This window comes from Papio anubis, chromosome 5 (assembly GCF_008728515.1).
Source record: "Papio anubis isolate 15944 chromosome 5, Panubis1.0, whole genome shotgun sequence".
Taxonomy (NCBI): domain Eukaryota; kingdom Metazoa; phylum Chordata; class Mammalia; order Primates; family Cercopithecidae; genus Papio; species Papio anubis.
In genome coordinates, this window is record NC_044980.1 from 162,075,138 (window position 1) to 162,098,681 (window position 23,544).

Sequence of the window (23,544 nt, forward strand, 5' to 3'; positions counted from 1 at the left end):
TTTGTCACAACAGCCCTAGGAAACTAATGCCAAGACTATCCTGAGTGAACTAAAGAAGCTAGGAAAAATAGCCCCTCACTCTCTAGTTCCTTGCTCTGTCTTCTTGCTACGTGGTCAAAAAAAGAAGAGCAGGGAAGGTAACCAGGGGTCTCAGCAACAGGGGTTGCAAGAAAGTGTGCCCATTCAGCAGAGTCATATGTGGGGACAGAGGTTTGCAGGGCTCTGGTCACTCTCAAGAAGTAGAAATTTACATAAAAGGATTGCAATAAATTTCATCCCAGATCAGCATTGGTCATCAGAGTTTTCCCAAATGGTGAAAAACAAAACAAAACAAAACAAGCAATCATGACAAAACAGCAAGAACACTGTGCAAGTTCCCATTTTCACGTAGTAGATTTTCTTGAAGCAAGGCGCCCTTGAACTGAAACATCCCATGGACCAGGAAGGCTCCTCTGGAAACCTAAGCCCAGATGGCCAAGACTGAGAAGAAAACTCCAGGGTCTGTGGCCTTCTGGGTGAAGAATTACCCTCCTCTGCCTTACAGGCTCTTCAGCTGCCTTCATTAACCTTAAGTTTCAGGCAGAGCCCAGCTGTCCCCAGTGGTGATGGGGCAATGGTCTTTAGGGGGACCACTGTGCAGGCCATTCAGAGCGCTTAAACAGCCCTATCAGAGCAGCCCCTGGACCAAACACAAGCGTTCCCATCTGCGTTTGCCTTCCTCCACTCTTGTTTTCAGGCCTAGGGAGGGTGGTATCTGTCCAGAGGCTCCTGGGTTATGGAATGTCTTTAAATGCCTGGTTCAAAACCTCATCCACCTCTCTCAAATTTGACAATTGTTTAAGCATTATTGCTTGACTGGATGCAGATGTTCGGCTCATCTTTTGCTGGGAGGAGTACTTCTTTAGAAGAAGGGGGAAAATTGGCTTTTTTCTTCTTCTTTTTTTTCAGACACATATTTTATCTTTATGTTTGTATCAAGGGCTGCCAAGAGATGCATCTGGTCCCCAAATCAAGAATCTCACACTCCTCCTCCCAACTCACAGCTTTCCAAGTGTCTTTCTTTGTGATCTCTGCCCAAGCAAGCTGTCGGCAGAGCTCAATGGACAGATGACCAACACCTCCTGAAAGAAAGCGGAGCCCGTTCTCATCAATGCCAGGAAGAACAGCACCGAAGGCATTTTTAATGTCATCTCCTGTCTTTTACTTTTTTTATACAACTCATTTTCTGATTAATATTTTCAGCAGCTAGAGCAAATGCCAGTTTAATTAAATTTCCACACCATCCCCCCTTTATCCAATTAGTGGGTTCACTGGCTCCTCAACAACCTTCAGCGTCTGCGTTTTCAGTGAATGCTCAGTTGCTTTTGGTCTCGCCAAAAAAATCTGTTACATATTAAGTTATAATAAGATATAGGCAATTATAGTAGCAGCAGGACAAATAGATTTGTATGGTTCATTACAAGGGATTTCTGGAACATACGTAGTGTAAATAACCAGTTTCTGGGGCAAAGCATATTTTGGAGGAGAATATTAAAAAAAAAAAAAAAAGATCGGAGGGGAAGAGGCCATTATTAGTTATGATAAGAAAGCTGTGATATAAAGAAATCCTACCAGTTCAGTAGTTCTCTGTTATTTCAACACAAGAACCAGAAACAGAAATAAATGATGAAGGGACTTTCCATGGAAAATGGGTGGTGATCTGTTTTTCACTGTTTTTCATATTTAGAAAGAAAGAGTAAATAATACCATTGTCAGACTGAACAAACAAGGAAAACTAACCCAAAGGGAGCATCTGATATGTGATAAGCCATGTGCCCACACTTTGCCCTTTGCACACATTACCTCATTTAAATCTCATGACAACCCTGGGAGATATTAGGGTGAGATACTGGAATGACAATTTCATAGAGTTTATCCTAATAGCTATTGTTTTATAAAGGAGAATATTGAGGCTCATGAAGTTGGTAACTGCTCAGGGCCACCCAGCTAGTAGGTGGCTGAGTCAGAAATACATTATGGGTCTTTCTGGCTCCACAGACAGTGCTATTTCCATGATACTACTCTAGGCCAAGAGACTATTCTAGGGTCAATGCATAAATAAAGTAAAAGAGGAGCCTTCCTGCCTGCAACAATGTCAGAAATGTTAGAGAAGTTCCTCTCCTAAATTAATTAATATATTGGCTGATGAACATCACTTAATACACATTAGATTATGCATCATGTCCAGCAGATCTTAGTAATGAAGTAAAGGAATGGCATTCCACTTCAAGGGAAAGAAAGGAGCTTCCATAATGGGAATGAAAAGGTATCAAAAGAAATGATAGATTAGGGAAAGCAAGATTGCCTGAATTTACAATTTTTTTCTAAGTAGACCCAAAACTGGTTGACCTTAATGACTCAGCTCTGCCTCAAGGATGTAATTTTTTTAAAAATCTGACATTGGCAGGAAACAACAGGTGCTGGAGAGGATGTGGAGAAATAGGAACACTTTTACACTGTTGGTGGGATTGTAAACTAGTTCAACCATTATGGAAAACAGTATGGCGATTCCTCAAGGATCTAGAACTAGATGTACCATATGACCCAGCCATCCCATTACTGGGTATATACCCAAAGGATTATAAACCATGCTGCTATAAAGACACATGCACACGTATGTTTATTGCAGCACTATTCACAATAGCAAAGACTTGGAATCAACCCAAATGTCCATCAGTGACAGACTGGATTAAGAAAATGTGGCACATATACACCATGGAATACTATGCAGCCATAAAAAAGGATGAGTTTGTGTCCTTTGTAGGGACATGGATGCAGCTGGAAACCATCATTCTTAGCAAACTTCACAAGAACAGAAAACCAAACACCGCATGTTCTCACTCATAGGTGGGAACTGAACAATGAGATTACTTGGACTCGGGAAGGGGAACATCACACACCGGGGCCTATCATGGGAAGGGGGGAGGGGGGAGGGATTGCATTGGGAGTTATACATGATGTAAATGACGAGTTGATGGGTGCTGACGAGTTGATGGGTGCAGCACAGCAACATGGCACAAGTATACATATGTAACAAACCTGCACATTATGCACATGTACCCTAGAACTCAAAGTATAATAATAAAAAAAAAAAAAATCTGACATTGGGAAATATATCTTCTTCTTTACTATACTTAACAAAGATACTACTTCCTAAGAGCTGCACCTGAACAGAACCTTGAGAAATCTTGCTCTTCCTGTCACCCAACTTATCTCTAAGCCATAAGCATTATTGTTTTTATCTTTAAAAAAAAAACTTCCAGGAAGGTGGTTCTTCAGCACTCTTCAACGTTCCATATGGAGAACTATTTTTCAACCAATACCACTCTGCAGAATCCATTTTATGATTCCCAGGATAAATGCACGGCATTTTGCCTAATTCTTCAGCCCACATTGGAAAGTAGGATTGAAAAATCCCATATAAGTAAATATTCCATGAGTTTATACAGGCTGAAGTCACTGAGCTCAGAATATTACCCAGCTCCCCAGAGAGCCTACTGCAGCATGTGAACCATGGCTTTAAAGAGATGTGCCAAGATGCTGACCTCTTTCCCTTTGAGAAACAAGGGTGGGAATGGAAGATTCTGAGCCAATGCTGGTCACTGGGATGGGTAGAGAGTTGGGCTGAGTGAAACTTGCATTCAATCTTAGAGGCAGGTCAGCTGGAAGCAGATGCCAGCAGCCAACCTGGCAGCAGAAATCTGGCTGTTCTCAGGTGGTGAGCAGTGTTTTCTGTCTGAATGGGGCTTGGTGGCATCAACATGAGCCCACCTGCTATCTTTTGAGCTCCATGTGTCCACTTTCACTGGCTCCTAATTTGCCTCTTCCTCCCAGGGAAGCAGTGCAGTGAAGTGGGGAGTGCTGGATTTGGAGTACTGAGAGATGAGTTTTGTGGGTCTCTGACTTCACATACTCACAAAATTTTTAATCAATCCATTTTTAAAGTCTATGTGTCCTCATCTCTAAAGTAAGGGGTCCAGAATTTATAACCCATTCTCCTTTCAAGCACTGAGATACATGAGTGTATTCTCTGAGTCATGGACAACAAAGGCCAAGGTTAAATTCCAGGATTCATAGAGTCTATTCTAATAGAACTCATATGTGGCAGAATTTAAAAAGCTGCAAACTAGATATAAGACATAATAAGACAGAGGGACTGAAACTTACCTCTCTGGACTCCTGGTACCTTTAGAGTTGCACTACTTTATTATCAAATCCTATGGGCAAGAGGAAAGGAAAAATAATTTGTATCAGACATGTCTCCTAGAGGGACCTCCCTACCCATGGTTGTATTGAGAAGGCAAACCTGGGTCGCTATGTTGAATGCCATTAGGCTCCACCTGAATCTAGCCATAACTGATGGGACAGGGTCCGAGAGAGCAATCCATGTGCTTTCCAGTGAATCTCGGACCAAGCAGAGTCCTCCATCAAGAATTTAAAATTTGAGAACTGGATGATTAAGCCAGTAAGAGTAGGGACAGGAACTGAAACAGTATCCTGGAAAAGTGTCTAGAGAGTCCAGGGGCAATTGTCAGGGTGGATCATGAGTAAATTAAAGCTATGAGGGAGCATAAGCTATGGGTGAGCAAAGGAGTGGTCCTGTGGTACCAGAGATGGCCCTCCCAGTCCACCAGTCCTCTTGGCATTCATGCCCTTTCATAGTCCTCTCACTTTGAATTGGGACTCACCCTACAACTGGTCAAACATGGTAGAAACAACAGAGCATGGCTTCCAAAAATAGGCGGTAAAAAGCCTTTCAGCTTCCACCTGGGTATCTTGGGATGTTCTGTTAGAACGCAGCTGCCATGCCAAGAGAAATCCAAGCCACATGGAGAGGCCACACAGTTACTGGAATTGGCAGCCTCAGCTAAACTCCCAGCCAACAGTCATGTGAGTAGGACACCTTACAAGTCTAGCTAGGTTGAGCCTTCAAATCAATCTAGCCCCAGCTGCCACCTGACTGCAACTACAAGAAACACCTTGAGAAAGAACTACAGAGTGCAGTCAACCCACAGAGGCATGAGAAATAGTGATAATTGTTCTTTTGAGCTACTCCATCTGGGAGTGGTTTGTGGCATAGCAACAGGACCATAGAGAAGGAAATCGCCATAAATGTTAGGTTGGTGCAAAAGTAACTGTGGTTTCTGCAATTACTTTTTGTGGCAAAAACCAGGATTATTTTTGCACCAACATAATATATATACCTACTCTATACTCACAAAATTAATTTTTTTTTTTTTTGAGACAGAGTCTCACTCTGTCACCCAGGCTGGAGTGCAGTGGTGTGACCTTGGCTCACTGCAACCTCCACCTCCTGGGTTCAAGTGATTCTCCTGCCTCAGCTTCCCAAGTAGCCGGGATTACAGGCACCCACCACCACACCCAGCTAATTTTTGTATTTTTAGTAGAGACGGGGTTTCACTATCTTGGCCAGGCAGGTCTTGAATTCCTGACCTCGTGATCTACCCGCCTTGGCCTCCCAAAGTGCTGTGATTACAGGCGTGAGCCACTGTGCCCGGCCAAAAAAATGTTTTTAAAAAAGAGATGATATTGGATGGATGGAGAGAAGACACTCTCCAAGACAGATATTGGTGCCCAAGAGTTCTAGTCCTCAACAGAGCCACATCTGTCTTTAAAACAGCATTCTTTTATTTGAAGCAATCTGAGGGGATCTCTTTTCCTTATTACATAAACAAACCAACTAAAGTCCAACTGGAACAAGACAGAAATAGATACCTAGTGAGTAGAGAGTCTAGGACAGTGGTTTCTGGAAGCTAGTCTATGAATAATTACTTGTACAAACAAAGTTTTTACAACTCTGTAATGTAATAAGAAATATAAAAACAATGTAAGAATTTATGTTCATGAACCTAACTTTATTCACACTAATAAAGGCAGCCTGTAAAGTGATCTACTCTGAGAGTCTGAAATATGAAGCAGAAGAGCATCAGATCCCCAGCACCAAGCGTTACTCATCAGATTCCTGGTCATCAAGAGATGGAGACATTTATGTCTCTCCCTGCCTCTCCTCCCCCTATCTTCCTTTTTCTCCCTATAAGTCCCAGAAATGCAACGGCTGAAAATTGCTTTTACCTTCCCTTCGTGGTCAGCCTGTACTCTGCTTAGGGAAGAACTCTTACTTCTGCTATGTTATGTCCCTTTTCCTCTCTACCCCGGAACTATGGCTAGGCATCAATAGCAGATGGCAAGAAAAGGAAAAACAAATATTGGGGAAAGGGATAGTATGCATAGCTTTTATCAGAATCAAAAAAGAAGCCCCCAGTATGACAGGTGGAGAATCTATTATTTCTCAATGCCTTGGCCTTGTTCTGAACTTTACCTATATTTGAATAAGATAAATAGATAGATATCTGTTAAACAAGAAACCCTCTCCCATCTAGCTCCTCCAACACCTCACATGGTGTACATTACTGGAACTCAGGTAGTTTAAGGGCTGCTGCTTTTCACAAAAACAAAAGAACAGTCCTTCCACAGGCTCCACCTCGCCCAAGGTTACAGAGAACCTGGAGCTGAGGCCCATGGAGTTCCCTGCCAGCCTTCTCTTAGGTAGGAGATCAAAGCCTGGGCAGAGAGCCTGCCGACCCTGATTTGCATCATGAAAGTCACCTGTCCAGCTCTGCCCCAGAGGCAGAGAGATCAAAGCTGGGAGGGCAGCTGGGAGTAGGGAAGGAAATAAAATATTGATTTAATGAGATGCATGGTAATTCTCCCCCATCCACCTTCTCAGTAATGAAAGTGAGGCTGTGAAGTGACCATTATCCATGCTCCTTCCATGAACCCACATTATGGCTCCCACTTGCCCTGCCATATGGGCCTCATGCAGCCTTTCCCAGAAAAAGAAAAACAGGAGGGAAAAGACTGAGAGAGGCCATGCAATCAGATGGTTTCCCAAGCACCTCCACCACCTTGGTGGAAGTATGCCATAAGGAGGTGTGTTCTGAACTGTTTCAGTCCCAGTTCAAAAATAATTACATGCAGAAACTCAAAATCTAAAACAGATAAAAGAGCATCTGCTCAAAAAGACGTGGGGGAAGGGTACTCTAGAGCCCCGATGCTTCTTCGCTAGGAACTGAAGCATCCACAGAGGACAAATGGAAAATGACTTTGCTAACTTTGAGAATTTATATTGCTGAAATGCTCTGAAGTTTACCATACTTGAGCTAGACTTCAATTAAATGGGGTGAGGGTGGGCGGAGATGAGAATAAGAAGGCATGTCAAGCTTGGTGGCAAGCTGAGATCTTAAAGCAGCAGACAAAACTTAAGTAATGGGCATATTTTCTAGCTGGAAAGGCAAAGGGGCGCAGAGACATATTGATTTCGAGGTCTTGGGGGAATTCTCTGTCTGAAACTCCTGCCGAAGATGACGTCATTGACCCTCATCAGAGGCCGGGCCCTGGGGAGCTGTGGCTCACCACAGAAGCAGCTACAGTTTCTGTGTAAGAGGAGCCAAAGCCCTTTTGGCCCTGGCTGCAGAGTGTGGGCGGGCAAACGGAGGATTTAAGGATTAAGTGGTGAAAATGTTAAGTGAGCACGGGCTCCTTATTCATTGTCTAGATTTTAACATCTTTCAGCTTCTTTACTCCAATACCCAAGAAGGACCGTTTATGTGTTTGTTCATCATATTTCTTAAAATATGATTAAGTTTGTCTTTAAAAAAAACTGACCTCTCTCCCCAGGACAGTTACCCTGGTGCCATTTGCCATCTGGTCAATCTGGTTTCCAACTGAATTCGACTTGCCTAGCCACCGTGAACTTCTTACTGGTTTCCAGCCACGTCAGGACCTAAATGAAGGGCGCTTCATCCTTTATCCTGTATATGCACATCATGCTCTTCACAGATGGTCTTTCCACCTTTTTACAGCAAAGTACTGCCATCAACAACAGGGAATTTGGGATTCTGGGTTCAAATTCCAGCTCTACGATTTACTGGTTATGTGACTTTGGGAAGGTCATTGAAACTCTCTGAGCCTCAGCTTCTGTATTTATAAAATAAAGCAAGGATGAAAAGAGACAACAGATATGCAGCTATCCCAGCAAGAGTTGTCATTTGCCTGGCAAACTCCAACACCATGCTTCAACATGGAGCTCTGGGGAAACAAGCCCTGAGAATTGCCAGTGACTGGCGGCTCACTTCTTCCCAAGCAAGTCTCTGCATGGTTGATAGAAAGTTGCCATCGCATTGCAGCAAAACTGACTTCCACCAGCAGATGCCAAGAAGTGAGCACGCCCCACTTCTGTCACACTGTTTAGGGGAGATAGACCATCTGCTGCCTGAGCGTGCCTGACTCCCTCCTAAGGAGTCACAGTGGAGCCGGGAGGATGAAATTTGCCTCTTCGAGGTTCCATGTGGATCCAAACAGGAAGAGAAAGTCACTGAAGGTCTCCTTTCCCCTATCTCTGAATCCAACCATCTCATCTCCAGTAATGCACAGCCCAGTGATTTTCAAGCCCAGTTATTCCTGACACCTTTCATCTAGGCCCAAATGTCCTTTCTTTGCCAAGAATCCACCCAAAACATCTGGATCTCTGAAGGTAAAGCAGGTATACTGAATGCTAGAATCTAATTAAGGAAGGAGAAAAAAAAGAACCCTTAGAGATAGCCTGAAGACTGGCTGTGATCCAGAAGCCTGATGGGCTTATATTTGTGGGGCCTTGGGGTGATGGGGTAGAATGTTCCAGTGGGCAGGATGTAGACAGCAAGAGAAGTGGAGCCTGCAACATTCAGGGTGTCTGTCCCCAAACCCAAACCCAGCAAGGGGAAGAGCTGGAACCTCCATGGTATTAAACTACACAAAAGCAAAAGAAGAGACCAAAATAGTCTGATAGAGATTTAAAACAAGATGGCCCTGCAAATATGTCTCAGTCAGAAGAATTTTCTTGGCTTCTGATACTTCTCAGCGCTCCCTAGGATCCTGCATTTTCAGCAGACCATCAGCCCCAAAACACCTAGGCCACACAAAGATATCATTCATTCATTCATTCATTCATTCACAAATCTGTATTGTAGGTCAAGTACACTGCAGACACTGCTCTAAGGCACAGTTAGACACAGTCAAGAAAACAGATGGCAATTCCTGCCCTCATGGAGCTTACATTCTAGTGAGGCATCCTTGCCTGGCTAATGCAGAACACATCATTGAGATTCAAGGCCAGGATTCATAAACCCAATACATCCAGGGGCTGGACAGGGAACAGCCACGGGCAGAGTGATCCAGTTGCAAGGCAATAGGGAATGGCATGGACTGTGGGGACCAGAAATCTCATACCTCATCTAAAGGAGGAAGCCGCTGTTTGGTTCCAGGCCATTGTCTCCACAAAAGAATATAATGTCATTGCTTCCAGATTTTCTGGTTTTTCAGTAGAAGTAAAAAATCTAGAATTCTGTGAAATTATCCGATTTTTAAAACCTGGAACAAATCAAACTAACCATATGTGACAACCAGTTCCCATCTGAGAGACATCTGCTTGTGACTCTCACTCTTGATGTCCAGTAGGGATTAGTGGGCATTGAGGGATTGAGTAGATCAATTACAAAACCTGGATCAGAAAGACATGGTCTCAAAGCAGCTTCACCCTTTGCTACCAATGTAGTAAGGTGACTTTTTAAAGGCAGGTCATTTGGACTCCTGAGTCCCCCTCCTTTTTTTAAATCTGTAAAACAGGAATAAAATCATAGAATTGTTATTCATTACAGGGTTCTGGCAGGAAGCAGGTGCACATTCAAAGGTTTCAAGTGAAGGAGTTTAATTGTTCTATTGACAGAGGCATAGACAGAGGTCAGTGGGGAATGTCTAAGAGCTGATGAAACAGCCTGGGACTAGAAATACCAGGGAGCCATTACTACGCCTGGCCTGAAGGAGTAAAGGGAGAAAAAGATCCCAGATTCTGGTGAGAGATGAAGGGCACTTGGCAGGAACTGTGGTCCTAAAGGAATGCCAACCCTGCCAGTGCTGAAGGAATAATACCCCTACCTGACAGTCTCTCCTTCTAATCTCCTGCTGCTGCCTCTTATTGGCCCTACCAATCTAGAAGCCAGAAGGCAAGCAAGCTTGGGTGGTGTAGTCTGCAGAGCTCAGTCTTACAGGGCACAGATCAGGGTGAAAAAGAGCAGAGCAAGGGTCAATGGATCTGGAAGAGCGCACAGTTGTCCTTTACATCTCCTTTCAGTTGAGTATGCACCAATCCTCTTTCTCACTCTCTCAGCGTCCTAGGGGGAAACAGTCTGGTGGAGTCCTCTCCACTCTACCTAAAAAATACTCATGACTCTGAACTTGTCAAGCAAACTGCTCAAAGGGTGATTTTTCTGGGAAAGGCTAGGGCATACACACTAGATTCCCCCATGGAAGGGCTGGGCTCTACGCAAACCTCAGAGCTAAAGTCACAGTTGGTCAAAATGATTAATTATGAGGACTCGTCTTCATTTCAGGTCACCAGGATAGGAGGCTTGCCAAAAAAGAATCGAGCGAGGGAAAGAGCCCACTCAAAGTGAGGAGGGGAAGGCAAGGGAGTGGTGGGTAGCAGGCTGACCTTCTCTATTGCCACCTTGGGCTGGGAGTAGAGGGCTGAGTAAGAAAAAGTGTGATCCAGAAAAGCTAAACCTCAAGCAACACATGTGTTAGGCTGTAAGTAACTGAAAACTCACTGGTGTAACCAAACAAATCCGGAGGTTAGGGCAGTGATCAGTGTGGCTTGAATAGATCTGTGCAACTATGGCTGTGGGTCCTGCCTTCTTCCACATGAGGCTTCCTCCTCTGGCTCATCATGGGAGGGCTGCCGCAATCTCAGGACTCCCATCCAGACATGACAGTATCTAGAGGGAAGAAAAAATTTAGCTTGTGTTAACTCAGAAAGCACGCTCTTTTTCAGATGCATCCTTGAATCAGTTCCTCTAAGAAAATACCACATGATGATTGCCTTAGGTCTGGTTACGATAAACTATTTCTATAGCAACAAGGGTGGGTGTGATTTCTCTGACGGAATGACAATTTTCTCAATTCTCTCGTGGCTGGTACATAATTAGTACTATTTAGATGTATAGGAGAGAAAATAATTCATTACTTACAATGGATGTCTGGGGGCATTTAGACTTAATTCTCTTGATGAACCCCATCAAAAACAATAATCAAATTTCAGTCCTTTTTAAAAACAAAGGTTTATTTCTCATTTATGCAAAGTGTCCAGTGAGGGTTAATGCGGAGTTTTCTTTGCCCCAAGTCTCCTCCCCTAGAGACCCAGGCACATAGAGCTTTCACCATCCAGAATGTCCCTGTTTGTCAGGGCAGGAGGACAAAAACTAATTTTCACCCGGCCACGTAAGCTTCCACCTGGAAGTGACATATGTCAATTTCACTCAGTGGAATTTTAGTGACCAAAGCAAGTCACACAGCCACTTCTAACTTCAAGGCAGCAGAGCAGTGTAACTTCACATTATGCCTAAAAGGAGGAGAAAGCAAGTTGGCAGTGCATATTAAGGAACTAAAGGGAAGTTTATATGCTTCTTCATGTTAAACCCTCAGGAAGTAGAGACTCAGAAAATGATTTATGTACAAACATGTATGTTGAAGCACTGCATACACAAACAAAAAATAAAAACAGAAACTATCAGAACATCTAACAGTGAGGTAATTCTTAAATAAATCAATCTAGCCATAGGAGGGATAATTTTCTCGTGTTCTAAAGTGTTGCTTTTGAAGAGTATTTAATGATACAGGAAAATTCTCACAATAAGTTAAAGTGAAGTAAAGGATAAAGAATTGCACTGTTTTATTAATATTAATATAAAAATAAAGTACCAAGAAAACAGACAAAGGAAACATACTAAAATATTAATGACGGCTATCTCTACATTAATGTTATTGTTTTCTTTGTGCTTTTTAATATTTCTTTAGTTCTCTATGCAGATGAGTAAATTTTTAAATAATCAATTTAAGAAGATTATTTAACATAGAAATATATGGATGTTTATCACAGTAATTTTTGTAATAGCAAAAATTGTAAACATCTAAAATCTACAAGAGGGAGTCGGTAAAAAATTACAGTTCAGTCAAATAATAGATTATGAAGAAGCATTTAAAAATTAAGATCTATCTGATCTGCTATGGAACATTTGCTGAGATATATTAAGTGAAAAAACATGGTGCAGAAAAGCAGGTATAGTACACCGCCATGTATTTAAACGTGTATGCATACACACATTTTTTAAAAGAATGCACAAAAAACTGCTAAAAGTGGTGCCTTTGGGTGGGGAAAACTAACAGACTGAAGAAATGACTCATAGCTGTCTGTGGAAGGATGACTTTCAATTTTAAGTCCTTTTTTTTTAACCCCATGTGTGCATTATTTGAGTTCTATTTTATAAAAAATTATAAACAAATAAATAAATCAGATGCCAGCTCTGGCAGATATGTCATAACTGCAGGTTACCCTCCCTGCCCTTTTCCTATCTTTAGGCTATTTCACTCAATGCCTCAGTCCTAGGCTGGACCGTAGCTACAGTTTAACAAGGCTTAGGGATTGAAAATGAATTTCATTGATCTGTCTGCCATTCTGAGCACAAATAACAAAGGGTCCCCCAAAGTTGTCTGACTCAGGTATAGGAAATACCAGTCATCTTTTCACCTGGGCTACAGGCAGCTGACACTTTTCCCAGGGACCCATGAGCTAAAAACACACAGGCCTCCACATGGCTGATAGTCAACAATTCCTGCAAATAGTTGACATTGTGGGCCCATGCCTTTGTGTCTGCTCAGAACCATTTAATTCTTGGGAGTTGCTTATATTCATAGATATCGAACTGGACCAATCACTGTAGATAACTTCAGGGTCAAACTTTCTGAAGAAAGAGCGGCACCAATACTGATACAGGAAATCCAGCTCCCAGCCCCCTGGAGCAAGGCATTAGAGAATGGCTTCTGGTAGTTCCATGTCCCAGGACAAATTTGGTGACAGGACAGTCAAGAGTAGAAGAGATTTTGTACCTTAACTTTGTTCTGAAATTAGGCTCTGTAGTTCTCTAGGCTTTGGCCTTTCAAACTTCTCCTAGTACGGCCAACGCATATGTTCCCTCCTTCCATCTCCACTGGGAATGGGTTGTGATAAGTGTTACTTATTCATGCAGCAAATCCCTGGTCCAGGCACTGGGGATACAGTAGTAAAGAGATCCAAGTAGGAAACAACTCTGCTCATAAATTATAAAAAAATTTAAATATATAGGATGACACAAGTGCTATGGAGAAAAATTAAGCAGAGATGTGGACAGGAGGTGCCAGAAAGAGGCCTCACTCCAAAGATGAAGCTCTGGTGAAAATCCGAGGGCAGCAGAGAGGGCCTTTGACATTGTGAGCCCAGTGTGGATATGGGGGATGTGTGTTTTGGGAGAAGTGGCTGAGTTTTACCCCTAGTTTGGCAGAAGGTAGAAGTAGTCAGCCAGTGGAGAAGCAGAAATAATGTTTCAGTATTTCTTCAATAAAATGTTTTAAAATTTTATTTCTGAGATCTGAATAGTTATGAGAAATAATATAAATGTTCAGCAGCAGTTATATCATGGTATAAGCATGAAGTAGACTATAATCTAGTCACTAACAACCCTGGATTGGCAAGAATATTCAATAAGGTGGGATTTTCTTCCACAACGTAAAACATTGAGTGGGAAAGGCAGAATGCAAAATTATCATCACATTTGTCATGCTCACTGTAATAACCTAGTGTGGCACCCAGAACACTGGTTGGTACATAGTGGATATGCAATCAGTAGTGATAAATAGCTGTTGATTAAGTTAATTGCTGAGCATAAGCATGGTGGAAAAATAACTGGAAGAAAATGCATCAAATTATTAACAGTGGTTGGCCTGCAGTGATGGAATTCTTGATAATTTTCATCGGTGAATTTTAAAGCTTCCCAGATGATTCCAATATGATGCCAGGGTTGGAAAGGACTGTTTTACGCAAGTCCAGTTTTATTATCTGAGGTATGTATTTCAATCCTCCATGCATAGATAAGGAACTGAAGTTCAAAGAGGCGAGGGTCAGCTTGCCCAAGGCCATAAGGTAGGCAGTGAGAGAGCAAGTGATGTAGCCCCAAACCTTATGGAACTCACTTAGCCTGCTATTTTTACTTGAAACAGCTGATACCCAAGGAAAGCTCTGGGAGGACTTCCCCAAGGCACAGACTGGTGAGTCAGTACTCAACCTGAAGTTCCTACACACTGTTTGGGATTCTTTTCAGACACCTCATGCTGTTGAGACAGGGAGAGCAGATGGCAAGAAAACATCACAACTATGACAAGGAGTTTCACCTCTGATCAAGCTCGGTCAGAATTCCAGGTCTGGTTCCATCTAGTCCTACCTTAGTGAGAATGCAGAGGCTTCCCTCTCATGCCAGAAGCTGGCCTCTAAGAGTGCAGCATCCACTCTTCTCTTCAGGATACATGAGAATCCTGGGAACCCATTAAATAAGGGTTGTCTGCATGGGGTGCTTGAATGGAGGCCAGGCAACATCTTAAGCACAATTATTACTTGATTATGGGGACTTTCTGGCTGATGATTGGTCATCCTCACTGGGTGACAGTGACAAAGACAAATGGGTGCTACCTTGGCTGCTATTTAACTCTGCCAACGGGTAGTTTCTGCTGTGTTGCCTGTGTTGGAAGCTCCTAGTTCATCATTCTCTAACTGTGGGGTCTCCCTCGTTTTTCCTCAACCCAACTGCCTTTAGTTTTAAGGTAGGAAAACTGATCTAAAGGTATCCACTAGAAACTTCCTTCCATCTCACCTTTTGGAAATATATAGCATAGATTTTTGTGGGCTTTGCTTCTTGTTTCTGCAGTGGGTGACTCAGGCCTTGTGACAGGAACAAGGTGGAGGATGGACAAGCCTTCAGGGTTATATCTTGTCTTATTGACTCAAATGTAGAGAGGAAACCAAGATGACTGGCAAAGCAATACCTCCCTGTGACAAAGGCAACAGGCCAAGAACCTCAAGGTAGTTTTTAGAATGCTGCTTTTTACCCCTGGGTGATATATGTGAAAGAGAACTGAGTATTGTCAATATTATTGCAACTATTATCTACTGTAGTCTATTAAACTAAAGCTTAAAATGAATCTTCTGTCCAGAAGCCAGCCCCTCCAACAATTGATTTCCTTTTCAGGCAGGCCAAAGAATTCCCTTGGAAGGATAAAACTACCAGGCAGTCTGAGCTGGATGGACCACGCTGGTGCAAATGCAAAAGGTCACCGTCGGACTTGGCCAAGCTGGTAAATGTCAATAAGCTGGAGATCTTGCAACTTCAGCTTCTGCATGTTGGGCAGTACACCTCACCATCAAGCCTGGGCCCCCACCTCTGCAGCCCACGCTGACCCAGCTTGTCCCACTGAGAGACTCCTTCTGAATTGTTCACATGGGAACCTATCCATCCAGAGTTCTCAACATAACAAAAGCTCTGGTCAGGCCTTTTTGTAAGCTAGGCTTTTTCTGCATATAACCATTTACAGATTTGAGCCTTTCCCTCCTTGATACGAGGAAAAACAATAACTGAGAAGCTCGTGAAATTGCAAAATCATGGAACGCAATTCTCTGTACCCTTTCTACAGGCACACCCTCTCAGCTTCATGAAGGAGCCCAATTCTTCGTTGTTCCCAGGGCTTTTTGCCAAGAAGTGAACTTCAAAGAAATAAGATCATAAAGATCCACATATCAACAAGTCCATAGAAGCCCCTGGGAATCTCATTGGAATGGGAGACCTAACATATCCTAGACATTAACTTCCCCAGGCATTGGCTCAAGCCAGTTGAGAACTTGTCTTTCCACTAAAATACATGCCTTCCTGGGAAAGGTTCTGTTCCTGGTTCGGTATCAGCATCTCTTTGGGAATCTGTACTGCGTATGCAGATTGTCTGCATTCAAATCCAGGTTCCAGCACTTGTTAATTAGATGAAGTCGGGAATGTTCACCTAACTTCCTTGGCCCTCAGTTTCCCCATCAGTAAAATGGAAGATAGTAATATCTATCTTACAGGGTGTTGTAGGTAAATGTACTTATTCTATTCCTTAAAAGTAGGATCTAATCAGGAACTGTACTTAGGCAGAACAGGATCCTTCTGGGGAAAAGCAACGAAGAAGAAGGTAGAAAAGGATACATTAAAAAAAAAAAAGAAAAGCTGGGGACACTGAAATTGAAAGGCCATCTTCAAATGGGGCCCCGGGGATCAGCTGCCGACAAGTGCACAGGCCCAGGTAATGACAGGGACACAAGTACCAGTGGAGGATAGAGCACTGGCAGGGTGTCAGGGTATGCATGAGTGGCCTAAACAATGGTCTGCAACTTTAAAGAGTTCAATGTACATTAACATTATGAACATAATGAATGCCGCTATTATCCTAAATTTGGAAGAGTACAAATAAAAGTTTTGTAAATCAATACTTCTACTATCCATGATCATTTCAATGTATTTCATTCCAGTCTTTTCTGTCATGCATAACTTATAATATTCATTTTGTCCCGCTTTATATCCAATTTTAACTATACTGGAGTCATATTTTAAACTACTTTTTCCCACTTAATACAGCTTGAGCACTTTTCCCTCATTAAAGATGGCTTCTAAGGGCTATATTATATTTCATCATATGGATTCATTTATCCAATTCACTGTAAACATTTAGGCTGTTTCTAATTTTTTATTATTGCAAATCACACAGCATTGAGCATCTATGTACATAAATCTTTATGTGCACATCTGATAACTTCTTCAGGACAAATTCCTAGAAGTGGAATTACTGGGTCAAGAGTTACACTCGTTTTGAAGAACCTTGATATATATTGCCCTGTTTCTTGCTATGAATGTGCACAAACAGGTATGGCACAGTCATAAGTCAAACACCCTTTCTTCCTACCTCTATTTTCTTGCCTTGGTTAAATCCTTCTCATACTTCCATACTCAGCCTGCCTTACCCTGTCTTTCCAGACTGGTTTATGTGTCCCTTTGTCTATACTCCTGCAGCTCTTGCCCTTCCCTCTTATGTTGCATTTAGCATGCTATGTTGCACTTGCTGACTTACATATACATCTACCTGGCTGGACTAGAAACACCATAAGGGTAGAATAATCTCTATAGTCCTGGCACCTGGTGCAAGATGGATGCTAAGTCCATTTGTGTTGCTATAAAGGAATACCCGAGGCTAGCTAAGTTACAAAGACAAGAGACTTACTGGCTGACAGTTTTGCAGGTATAGCACCAGCATCTGCTTCTGATGAGGGCTTCAGGCTGCTTTCACTCACAGCAGAAGGAGAAGGGGAACCATTATGTGCAGAGACCACAGAGATCACATGGCGAGAGAGGAAGCAAGAGGGTGGGGGAGGGGCCAGGATCTTTTTAACAAACAGCTGTCATGGGAGCTAACAGGGTGAGAATTCACTCCCATGAGAATGGCACCAAGCTATTCATGAGGGATTTGCCTCCATGAACCAAACACCTCCCACTAGGCCCTACCTCCCAACATTGCCACCCTGGGGATCAGATGTCAACATGAGGTTCAGAGGTGTCAAACACCCAAACTACAGCAGATGCTCAATGGATTGTTGGAGTAAGTGCAAAGCAGGCATGTGTGTGGGCTGGCACCAGATGGGAGTGCATACAGTGCACAACTCTGCTTCTGTGAATCGGCTCTGTCATAACCACTCTGGGTAATATGCTCTGGGGCAGTGCTGTCTGTCCTTCCACTGACCTCTGAGCCACTGAAAATGCTAGTCTGGAAATATTATTTCATCTTTCACAGAAGGCTGACCTACCTGCAAGATTGAGGAAAATAACCTAAAGGCTAGTTTAGTAGAAGCCAAGACTCTTAACAATCTTGACTCCTGCTCAGAGGTGCCAGGAGAAAAGGGCCCTGAATGGCCCACAGCAGGCCATTAATGAGATCACAGATTCTTAATGTTGAAAGGAAACTAAGAGACTACCTTGGATTACAGCTTAGTATACCAAGCCCTAGAAAACTACAGATAGCAATAATTATACCATAGTGGTGTTGTAAGAACTTAAAAAACAAAGAATTTTAAGTCCCTGTAAATATCTGATAGGTAATATTTGCTCAACCAATGGGATTCATTCATTCATTCATTCACTTGTCTGTTTAGCTAATATTTACTGAGTGTCTCTTATGTGCCACAGTCCAACAGCTAACACATGATAGTGATCACATCTGGTGTAACCTGTTCTGGGAAATGATAAAAAGACAACTGAGATGAAATGGAGCAATATCCTTTTGATCATCATGGGGTCTGTGTTTTCTCATTAATGGAGGATGCTTCCCTGCTCCAAGCTGAAAAGCTAGCCATTCATTACATTCTACCAGCTGCCACCTACAGCTGGTACAGAAATGTGAGGGGGCCAGCTTGCTATTCCAGAAAGAGCAGGCGCCTCTGAGTCACGCAGACCTGGGTCTGAATCTTAGGTCCATCAGTTACTACTTCTGTGCCTGTGGGAAAGTCACTTTGCCTCTCTGGGTCATGGCTTCCTCATCTGCAGCACGGGGCTACGTGGCATAGATTTGTGGAAAGCAGGCCAGGCACAGTGGCTCACGCCTGTAATTCCAGCATTTGGGGAGGCCAAGGTGGGTGGATCACCTGAGGTCAGGAGTTCTAGACCAGCCTAACCAAAATGGTGAAACCCCATCTCTACTAAAAATACAAAATATTAGCCAGGCACGTCGGCACACGCCTGTAATCTCAGTTACTTGGGAGGCTGAGGCAGGAGAATCACTTGAACCCTGGAGGTGGAAGTTGCAGTGAACTGAGATCATACCATTGCACTCCAGCCTGGGCAACAAGAGTGAAATTCCATCTCAAAAAAAAAAAAAAAAAAAAAAAAAAAGATTTGTGGAAAGCAGAATAATCGCTCCCTAAATATGTCTACACCCTAATCCCCAGAATTTATGAACATGTTATCTTAAATGGCAAAAGGGATGTTGCAGCTGTGTTAGCACTTTAAGATGAAGATATTATCTTGTATCATCCAGGAGGGCCAATCTAGTTATACGAACCTTAAGAGCTGAGAACATTTCCCAGCTGTAGTCCTAGAGCGTGGCAATGAAAGCAAGTATGGAGAGAGAGTAGCATGAGGAGGACTTGACCCACTGTGGCTGGCTTTGAAGATGAAGGGGCCACAAGACTAGGAATTCAGGCTGTCTCTAGAAGCTGTAAAAGAGAAGGAAATTGGTTCTTGCCTAGAGTCTCCAGTGCATCGCTGCTGATAACCTTGATTTTAGCCCAGTGAGACCTGTGCTGGACTCCTGACCTAAAGATAAATTTGTGTTGTTTTAAGCCACTAAATTAGTGGTAATTTGTTACAGCAGCAATAGAAGACACATACAACTTTATGTGATTGTTATAAGTTTCAAAAGAGAATATGTGCTTGTCACCTAAGAGGCCTGCTACACATCTTTATTTATGGTCTTCTACGGTTATCCAGGCCCTCAGTGAGCTTATGACAGCCTTTGCCTGCCTGCTTCATGACTACTCTGCCCAGAACAAAGGCTTCTTGAAGGAGAGCAGGAAATGATTATTGACGAGAAATGCTGTTTGTATTCAAATGTCTCAGAATAAGGGAAGCAAAGAAACAGATAAACGAGAGTCTCTTAATTACAGACGATGGATGTGTGCTTGGCCTCTGCTCTCTGCCTTCCATTTCTCACCATGTCACTGAATCAGCAGCAGCAGCTGGCACAAGCTTCTCTCCCTGTGGCCAACCAAGAGCCTGGCTCACAGCCCCAGCCTCCACCTTTCCCTCCGAGGACACACATCTCCCCTCACCCCACCGGAGGTGGGCTCCATGATGGCTTCTTAAGCTTCAGCACACACGTGGGCCAATTACCTAGCCCTGGGTTCAGGTTTTGGTGCTGCCATGACTTCGTTATGTGGCCTTGGGTAATCATTGCACCTCTTTCTGTCCTGAATTTCCCTCTTGAGAATTAAGGGTAACTCCTTTATATGGTTGGTCAGAGCATGAAAACAGATAAATTTGCTACTTGCTTTAATATAGTGCCTGTCATATAGATGTTGCCAGTAAATGGATTCATTTACCCAAGAATATAAAAGCAGTACTAAACAAATAATATGTATGTATACACAAGTAAGAAATATATATTACATAAAAATATCTATATTGTTATATATAAATATCACAAATAGAAAATATGGATATATATATAAATATAAGAAATGAGAAATAAGATCTAGGGCTTATATTTAAATTTTTCATAGTCCAGTGGGGACAAGATGGGTAAAATAGGCAATTATAAGGTAATGTAATGACTGCTTAAACAGGAGAAAGTACCCAGTATTGTGGCTTCTGAGAGGAGAGGCAACTAAATCCAGTTCGAGTGAAGTTTGGGTGAAGTCACTTCTAAACTGAATATTTCAGGATTAACAGGTATTGAGTGGGTAAAAGACAGAAGAAGTAAATAGTATATGCAGAGGAGACAGCAAGTACAAAGCCCTAAGTCTAAGGAGAATACTAGAAAGAAATCAAGAAATGGACATAATTTAATATTGCAGTGTTGATAGAGAAGAAAGAATAAAATAGGTACTTATTGATGTAACTGTTCGATATGGGTATGACTATTATTATTAAATGTGTCAGACAAAACACATTTTTACAGTATGCATAGTCTAATTTCCTCCTTTACCCACCAAAGAAAATTCTGGTTGCCACCCAACCCTGTCCCTTGCCTTTGCTTCCTGAGACTTAATGCTAAGATTGAGGTAATCAGTGAAGCAGAGACACGCTGAAAGAGGAAGGGTAATTCACCAGAAGGATAAGAACCTAAGGAGAGAGAAAGATCAGTGGTGAGGGACAAAAGTAGTCCAGTTCTTGCATTTTTTTAAGAAGCTGTATGGGTGGGCCTGGCGGCTAATACCTATAATCCCAGTGCTTTGGGAGGCTAAGGCGGGAAGATAGCCTGAGCCCAGGAGTTCAAGACCAGTCTGGGCAACATAGCGAGACTCTGTCTCCAAAAGAATTTTGTTTTTTAATTGGCCAGGCATGCTTCCTTGTGCCTATAATCCCAGCTACTTGGGAGGCTGAGGCTGGAGGATCATTTGAGCCCAGGAGTTCATTGCTGTAGTAAGCTATGATCTTGCCACTGTACCCCAGCCTGGGCCACAGCATGAGACTCTGTAAATAAATAATAAAAATTAAAATAAAATAAATAAAAAGTTAAAAGTTGTAGTAAAGATTCAAATTAGTTTCAACATTTCCATCTGTTCTTTGAATTTGATTCCATGCCAAGAGTGAACTTTGCAGAGCCCGGTTTTAAATAGCTTTCACTTCTATAAATAAATCTGAACCTTCTCTAGCCATACAATTTTATTAATTGTTCCTTTAGAGATAGATTAGAGAAATACCTATCTCTAACCCTTTACTGATGTAGTGTGTCCCACCTGGAATGTTTTCTCTACTTACATAAATCCCTCCCATTCTTTAAGGCCTATTGCAGGCTCCCCATGAGCTCTGTGAAACCTGCCTCTTCGATGAATTTAATGCATTTGTCTCTGTATCATGGACTTAGTTCTTATCTTCCAAAAATCTTCATAAGATCAAAGGAAAACATAGAGGAAAATGCATCACCCCGTTAAGACTACTGCCCTAAAAAAACAATTATTTACAACCATCCCTTCTAATCCTCTACTGTAGGTATATATAGATAATCAGTAATACAATCACAGTAGAAATTCTGATTTCATCTCCTAACCTTCTGCCTTACAATGCTAGTGACTTTTTATGTCTATGTCTAGAGTGCATATCCCTCTATGTTTTTGGCTTTTACATCTCATGGGGCCATATAAGGTTATAATCTTAAATCCTTAGGAAAAAGCAATATCTCAAGTAGAGATAATGCTCAATAAATGTTCAGTGTTCCCTTGAGTAGCTTTTTCTTTTCTTTCAAATCTCCCCAGCAACTTTACAAAGGTCACCGATTCAATCACCTCTAGCAGCCAAGCATATTTTAGAAATGGATCAAACAGTAAGGCGATACAGACAGATTCAGTAATGTGCTGGAATGATTGTTCATCGCTTGCAAGAGCTGGTCATTATCAGGTCATTATCAGCTGGGGCGTCAGGAACTTTGTGAGTCAGTTTAAACAAATCTTTTATTAACTTACCACTAAATAAATTATATTATAAATAAATTACATATATTAAATATATTATATTATAAATAAATTACATTAAAAACAAAGATAATAAATACTCAAAAGTCACCACTTCCTAATTATTTTACTAAATGTTGCTCTGAAGGTCATTTGTGTGTACTGTATCTGTATAATGGACATGCTGTATGATGCTATATAACCCTTCATGTGTCTTCGCAGTTCCTCATTCAGGGATGTCACTTTGGTAGATTGAAGCTGGCTATGGTGGGAGTATGTACATTATAGAAAATGGTAAATACCATTAATCTGGGTATGGTTTATAGTTTTTTTGATTCTCTAGACTCAAGAGAGTGATGAAGAAAATGTCATAAATGAAGATGCAACTTAAAATTGTCTTATGTGTACAATTGTTACATTCCAAACAACACAAAAAATACGGAGAGAATGTTCTTCTAGCATTCAAAAACCATCATGTGATTCAGCATAGAAGTTATGTCACTGAAGAACAAGTGAAGTTCTTCGATGCTGGATACAAGACAAGATGCCCAGTTAAATCTGAATTTCAAATAATATTTTTAGTATAAGTATATCCCAAATATCGTTCAGAGAACACTCCTACTAAAAATTTAGTCGTTCATCTGCAATTCAAATGTGGAGTTCCCTTTATATTTATTTGCTAAATCTGGCAATCCTAGACATGTATCTTTACTGTTTCATTTTCATCGTATTTGTTAACATAACCAAAAGCATCAGCAGTCATATTGGAATTATGCTTGTTTGTCAGTTGTAACGAAAGGTTGTCTGTGGATATAAAAGTCTGATAGCAATCATCAAAATAATTCCACAAGAATCAACTGGCTATATGAGAATTGCAATAAAGAGTATTTTATATGGCATTGTTTATAAATTTCTTGCAACATATCCTTTGTATCAGTAAAACGTATAATAAACTTACATGTGTATGTCTATGTGTGTATATACACACTTTTTCATTTTTGGAGAGTTGGTCATTAAATATTTATCAGCAAACCACTGGAGACAGTGAAAGAGTGGTACACCACCTCTTCAGAATGCATACAAATTCACTTTTCTAAACACTGTTCTTCCAAACCAAACTTTCTCACCTATTGTCTTCCAACTGTTCTTTTGCTATGCCAGATCTAGGACAGGTCAAAGTCAGGGCCCCATTGAGTAATAATGACCAAGCTCGCACTGTTGAGAAATCAATCATCTCCAAAGCATCTGAGCACAAAAAACTGAAATAAGTTTTATCTCTGCTTAAAGGCTAAGTTTAAAAATAATAAAGGGAGGAAGAGGATCATTCCTCCCTAACCCCCACC

General features: G+C 41.8%; 1 long non-coding RNA gene across 4 annotated transcripts in view; it reads right to left on the minus strand.

Annotated features, from left to right (window-relative positions):
• Nucleotides 1–23,544, minus strand: part of LOC103885573 — a 240,552-nt gene that overhangs the window by 73,443 nt on the left and 143,565 nt on the right. For 3 of the 4 annotated variants that reach the window (XR_004183892.1, XR_001903947.3, XR_004183893.1), the window contains exons 3-5: nt 10,704–10,871; nt 9,328–9,712; nt 4,207–4,256 (exon numbers count right to left, since the gene is read on the minus strand). This is a non-coding gene — a long non-coding RNA (uncharacterized LOC103885573). The remainder of the gene's footprint in view (nt 1–4,206; nt 4,257–9,327; nt 9,713–10,703; nt 10,872–23,544) is intronic. The other variant, XR_648719.4, reaches the window with a different exon arrangement.